General features: G+C 52.3%; 1 long non-coding RNA gene across 1 annotated transcript; it reads right to left on the bottom strand.

Moving 5' to 3' along the window:
- Positions 1-736: 736 nt before the first annotated feature.
- Positions 737-6,276, bottom strand: LOC310885943. The gene is made up of 3 exons (XR_014575037.1): positions 3,174-6,276; positions 1,978-2,106; positions 737-1,331 (listed from the first exon to the last, which is right to left on the bottom strand). It is a non-coding gene; the product is annotated as an uncharacterized lncRNA (long non-coding RNA).
- Positions 6,277-6,751: the final 475 nt, after the last annotated feature.

The following is a 6,751-nucleotide window of genomic DNA, read 5'->3' as shown; positions in this document are numbered from 1 at the left end:
TCCCAGCAGCCTAAGAGGGCTGGAAAACCGAGCATCTTCCCCATGCAGCCCCAAGGAGCCAAACCCAGACCCTTTCTCAAGCCTGACACAGGACCCAGAGCCCCGGGGAGGTCGCAGGGGACCACCAGGGGCCAGGCAGGGCATTCACTGCTGCTTGGCATCCCCAGCGAAGGCAGTGAGGGGCCTGGGGACACCCTTTCCCCAAAACAGTGTTTCTGCCCTTAGCATAGAGCTGTGAAGGTGTGGGCGAGCATCTCCTCTGCCTCTCCCCCTCTCCGCTTTCACCTGTGGTCTCAGGGTTACTCACCAAGCCCACGAGCATTTTCAGACTTCTTTACCCTTGCTGCAGTGGGTTTAAGCTTGCTAGAGGCTTGTTTGAGCGGTTCGCTGTACCTGAGATACCCAGGTTTCTCTGTGCATATTTTACCTGCAGTAATTCAACGCTATCAACACATTAAGATTTTTACCTTAAATATTATATTCCCAACCTAAAGTCTGCAGGGGGAAGCACACACCTGACATGCTCTTAGTAAACAATATTCACACTCGGCAGCTACCCACCAAGAGGAATATGCTCTCCTGGAGTACCCTGGTGAGATAAAATAGACATTTTTCTATACATTGGTGACCCGAGCTCACATTTATTCAGCTTAAATGTGGTATCAAGCTCTAGTGTGACTTTCATGCTAAAAATAATTGCAGTTTTCCAAATGTATTACAGAATTTCATAGGAGATGGAAGCCCAGGGAGGATTCCCAAAAACTGAATATAAGGCAGAAGAAATGAAAGAATAATTTAAAGCTTTCAAAATTAGATCATTTATTTTTTTTAATATTGTAAAATTCATAAAATCAATGATTCATGGAAATATTTGCCCAGCCATCGAGTCAGCTTTGTAACAGGGTAAATAATTGAGATGCATTTATTACATTATTTATTTGAAAATTCACAACATAAATAATTCAAATTCAGCTAATTATCTCAAAACTAAAGGCTAAAGGGAGACAACACGGTCCATTAGCCACGGCCAACTGGTGGGGTTTCGCTCCCCTTTACCAGGGGATGCACGAGGTCTTGGAGGGACACATCCATGCTCACGAGCCAGCCTCAGGGCTGGTGTTAGGGCAGGGAGCGAGGAGACAGGTGCTGGTGTCCCCACTGCTGGCACCGGTCCCCAGCCAGCTGCGGGGGTGAGCCAGGGGTGTGCTGGCACTCAGCACCGCTCCAGCTCAATTAGCTGCAGGATGAGCTGTGCTGGTGGAGCTGGGTGATTTGATGCCTCCATGGGTCGTGGCTTCTGCCTTTCTCCATGCCTGATGTGGCCACTGCACCTAGAATGGAATCACAGAATCATTTAGGTTGGGAAAGACCCCTAAAATCATCAAGTTAAACCAGAACGGGCCAGGTCCTCTGCATCGTAGCATCTCCCTGGAGCACCTTGGCGTGCCTGCAGACCTTTTCCCGCAGCCCAAGGGCTGCAAGCTGGTGGGAGACAAAGGGCTCACCTCCACTTTTCCTGCAAAAAGCAGGTTTTCTGGGCTCCCTGAGGGGGATAGCCAGCAGGCTAGAAAGCAACTAGGTGCAGTCTGCAGGAGAGGATGGGACCGACCAGAGCTTGCTGTCCTCTCCAGGGGCAGCAGGGACTGTGCCCCCCAGGAGCTCGCAGCCGCTTGCAACTTCATCAGAATGAAACATCCCCAAACACACACATTTTTCTTTATCAGAAAAAAAATAACAATAAAAAAGTGAAGGATGTGTATTTTCCACCTAGCTCTACCAAGACTGTAGCCGTCATTAGCTGAATGCATGCTGCAAAATGCATTTATCACTGTCTGGAAACGTTGACTATGTAAAAATTTAAACACACGATTTTTTTTTTGTTTCCTCTTCTGATGCTAATTTTTGAAATACACAAGCTTCATTATTAAAAGTTCAGCCTCTCCCCTTCCTCCCTCCCATCTCCCTCCCTTTTCTAACCTACAAAAATCTGATGGATGCATGGCTGCTGCTTTCAAATCCTGAACTTCATCAGAAATCCTGGAACGAGCAGCTTCCTGCCATCAGATCTGCTCCACATCTTGGAAGAGGTTAGCGTCTGGGCTACAGCTGCAAACAAGAATCATAATATAAGATTATACCTCTGTTTTGTGAAACACCACACAAGCAAATGAAGACTTATGCACATGCTTTATATAAAGCGTGAATTTCTTATTATGCAGTGCCATTACCATAATTGTAGCAGCAGCAGATTTATTCTTAATCCTTGTTTGTTAGCGTGCAGTGGTGATGGGGATCCCACCTCGGGGTGCTGGGGCTGGGGGTGTCACCTCCGCCTGCGCCTGGCACCAGGGGCATGGGGACGAGGGAAATAGGGACTGGATGGAGGCAGGGCAGGAGGAGGAGGTGGCACGAAGAGGAGAGCTTAGAGATGTGTTGTGGGCTGGAAGAGGGACTAGGAACCCCCTTTATCCATCAGTGACCCCCTTTACCTCTCAGTGCTCCCCATCAGTGCCCACATGGAGAAGGGCTGGATGAGCCCTGGCTCTGCACTCTCCCCACCCCTCCTGTGCTCAGCCAGTGGCTTCTCTGTTGGATCTCACAGGAGCAACATCTAAAACGATGGTCACAGCTGGTTTTGCCCCATTGGTGTCCGTTTCTCTGCTCGTCCCTTGTCACCATGCCTGGATGTGGCCGTGGGCTCCACGCCTCCAGGCAGGGGGGACGCAGGGCTCTGCTCTTGCCTTCCCTTGGCACTGCGGGGGCTCACATCTGCACTGCCCACACTGGTGCCTGTGTCCCTGCCCGCAGCCTGGCAGAGCTTCTGAGGACCGCAGTGACCCCAGCGAGGGACCACAAGCTGCAGAGACCCCTTAGCTCCTTGCCCTGCCCACCTCAAACACCCACAGCCCAGCTCCGTCACCTGGGCTTACTCCCACACCCAGTCCTGAGCTTTGCTTGTGCCCTTGTGTGGGCTCAGCACCCTCCCTACAACACCCTGCTTGTTCCCCTGGACACCCAGGGGTTGTCCCCTGTGTCACGGGGACCCCAGCAGGGCAGGAAGGAACCATGGGGATCCATGGAGCAGCCCGGATCTGCATTCTGCCATCACACGGCGCTGCCCACCCCTGTGCAGGGAAAAGGGAAGGCTTTGGAGGTATTTTCTTTGACAATACCTTTGAAATCTCTCCTCTGATCTGTATGCTGGGGCGTGCTCCATTCAGCACACATCCCCTTGTGCTGTCCTTTGCCAGAAGCCTCGTAGCCTCCCCGTCTCCTCGCACAGAGCTGCCTTTCAGCTCGAGCCCCGCTTTTGTTCCAGCCTTGCCTCTCCCCAGAGGAATCATTAACTCCGAGCCTCGGCTGCTCTTGCCACCAGCCTGGCGTGACGGCTCCTCTTTGGGAGAGCGGGCTCAGCTCTCAGCTCTGCGGCAGTCGCTCTTGGTGACTTTGGCTCTCGTTTTTGCCTAAGCCAGTTATGTCCCTGGCTCGCCAGCCTCGCACAATGCTTCCATCTGGATGTAATCTGGACCTCGTGTCACCCCAGGAAGCGGAGAGGAAGCCACTGGTTCTGGCAGAGGGAGAGCAGAGTTATTGAGGACAGCTCGTCCGGGCTAAGCCATGGTGCTGTCCTCTGTCTGGGAGCTGTGAGAGCTGGCTCCTGGCTCCTGCCTTGCCCTGCAGCACGCTGAAGTCACTGCAGATGTGACCTCTCCCCATGCACCAGTGTGCGCGCTCTGGACAGGGCGAGAGCCCACGCAAGGTCTCCTTTTCCTTGCAAAAACTCTCCTTTTTCAGGCAAGGGAGCTGCCCTGGTCCAGGGTGAGGGATGCAGCTGCAGGAAAAATAAAAACAGATGCAAGAGTCCCTGGGAGACGGCATCTGGGCAAGGGCATTTCTGCCGGAGAAGGCTGCTGTCCTGCAGCACCCCAGCAGTGTCCTGACCCAGCAGGAAGCATCTTTGCAGAGTGTGGGCTGCAGAAGGCTACAGAAGAGCCGTAAGGCTTAGTTCTTAGCACATGGCATCTGGAGAAGACTTCTCCTCCTTGGTCCTCGTTCCTGGAGCCTTTTCCTCTGCAAGGAGGAGGAACAGAGCCCTTGCCTCTCCTCCAAGGATGCTGGGAGCTAGAAAGGTGCTGGGGGGAAGATGACTGCAGTTGTCCTTGCTGTGGGCTATAAATGGTTGCTGACCTCCCTGTTAACCTCCATCTATCCCACTAAGAGCTGCCTCTGCAGAGGTTATGGGAAGATAAAAGGAGCAGTGATTGTGCAGCTGATTTTAATGGCTCTGCCTGTGCCAGAGCCACCCGCCCGCCCTGGCACAGGTCAGGGTCCTGCCCTTCCCCAACCGCCCTGGGGAAGGGCCACATCCAGCACCCTGCTCCTTGCTGTGATCGGGAACCAGACTCACATCCTCCCCGTGCCTTGCTCCAGCCACTCATTGAGGCTGAAACACCCTCCAGACCGTCAAACCTCCGTGCACTTGCAAGGGAAACCCTCTTCTCCATGCACTCCATCGCTCCCCGTCACTTGCTCTCACGAACACCATAAATACGCATCAATTATCTTGTCCAGGACAGCCATCTCGGGCAACCGCGGTTTTAATAAACTATAATGTTATGCAAATTGGAGCTGATGTGTGTTTCTCCCTTTGCATCTCGGAGACATTTGTGCATGCCGGCAGACACGGCGATATTGCGTTAGCTCCCTCGTTGCTGTGACACCGGCGTTTATAAAGTGTGATTTATTTGCCTCTTGTAGCATCAGCCAAGCATGTCTCATGCCCAAGCTCCCAAAGATGCTGCAAGGTTCCTTTTTTTTTTCTTTCTTCCAGCAGAAATGTGATACAGAGAAACCTCCCCCTTCCAAAAGAGGCTTGTCAATAGCTGATGGGGTTTTTGGCACAGGGAGGTCTCTGCTGCAGGCTTGGGACCCGAATTGCTGATGACTTTTCCTTCTGCTCTTTGTGCCACACCTGTGGTCACCAACATCAAGGGGTTTTCAAGAGGATTGCTATTTGCTCCTAAGCACAGGGAACCGAGTAATGCTGCTGAGCCCCCACGTCCTCGTAAAGATGCCTTCCTCTCACAGTACCAACAAAGACACTAAACTGAATTTTCTAATTTTCTGGGCATAAATCTAATCGTGAAATTTTTCCTAGAAGCAACATGACCAAAGACAAGTCATGGTTTACCAATTTATTAAAGGCAGCTTTAGGGTGATTAATATCAGCACAAAAATGTTGCATGGCACCAAGACCTGTTGTTATTTCATATGTGTTAAGGGTTCCCAGGGGCACCCCAGGCTGAAAATATTACTGGGGTGACTGCAGCAGCAAGGGAAAGCTGGACTTTCAGGCAAGGCATGGGGTGATTCTTCCCAGACAAGCCAGACCCTGTGCCTTTGGACCATTTCGTATATCCCAGGCTGGAAAGGGCTCAAAAAAAACCATCTCTCCCATGTCATATTCCCATCAGTACACCCCTGCCAGCTTCACCAAAGTTCCCCTTGATCTGCCTTGGTACAAGTGAGACAGAAAGAGGCACGGTGCAGTAAGAAGGGTGGAGAAGACAAATATTTGCTGAGCTCAGCCCAGGAACTTCCCCACAACTTTGCTTCCCCCAACCTGTGGCACTCAGTTCAGGGCTGCCCATGCGTTTCTGTTGCATTTGCTCTGTAGGGAGCAAATTGCTCTGTAGGAAGTCAGCATTTTGGGCATCTTACAGAGCACCAGAGAAGGGGCTGGAGGAGCAGAAGTGTTCTGCTCACACCCTGCCTTACCCTAAAACATTTCCCTTGCTGGTGAGGTAGTGAGGATGCTCCTGCTCAGCAGTCCTGGGGCTTGCAGAGCTGAGACCTGGCTTTGGGCACAAAAAATGCCCAAAGTGATCTGCGAGCTATTCCCGACACCAAACTAACCAGGAACTGGCTCTTTCTCTTAATGCAAGGTGGTAGCAAATAACCTTGGCTGCTCGTTGGGCAGGGAGGGGTTGTTGTGCTCCTTCCACCCGAGATGGGGAAACTGAGGCACAAACCCACTCACTGCAGCGAGCTGCAGGCTCAGCCTCTCCAACCTTTCTTTCCTGGAGAGCAATTCAGAGGGAAGAAAAAAAAACAGGCACGACTGATTTATTATAACAAAGCAAGCCAGCTCGAGCACCCCTCCCCAGCTTTCCAACAAAAGCAGAGCTTCACCCAGACGTTTTATGGGCGCAGCGTGACACTCTCCATAGAGACGGAAATGTTTATTTAGCCAAAACCCGACGTGCCCCTGCTGAACGGCCTCGTCAGGCATTTTTCAAGCTGCCTTGATTTATACAAAGCCGGGAGCTGCAGCCCAGCCTCCCTCGCCCTTGCAGAGGGATTTTTCTCCCAGGGTTGGATGCTTTTAACTGCAGCGGTGCTGGGAGCCCTGCCCAGGGCCAAGGCGCTTCTGCGAGCACCAGAGCTCGCTCGACTGAAAGGTCAAGGGATGGAAATGGAAACATGCCCTAAAAAAGAAGAATTCCCGGGTGTGGGCAGCGGAGATTGTTCATCTCGGGCTGTTTACACAAGGAGAGGCTGCTCCCGAATAACCCTGAGCAGGGCAATGGCTGGTTTTACAGCCTGTTCCTTCAGTGACCTGCTGGTTATTACCTGACCAGGAGATTTAATGTGTCAGGGGGGTGAGGGGTGGCTGCTTTCCTCCCCCCTCACCACCCCTTTCCGCCCCGTAATGGGCTGCATCTGCCGAGCAGAGCCGGCAAGGCCGGGG

This window comes from Anser anser (assembly GCF_964211835.1).
Source record: "Anser anser genome assembly, chromosome: 24".
Taxonomy (NCBI): Eukaryota; Metazoa; Chordata; class Aves; order Anseriformes; family Anatidae; genus Anser; species Anser anser.
The sequence above is the reverse complement of the archived record's forward strand: the minus strand, read 5'-3'. Positions and strand labels throughout refer to the sequence as shown.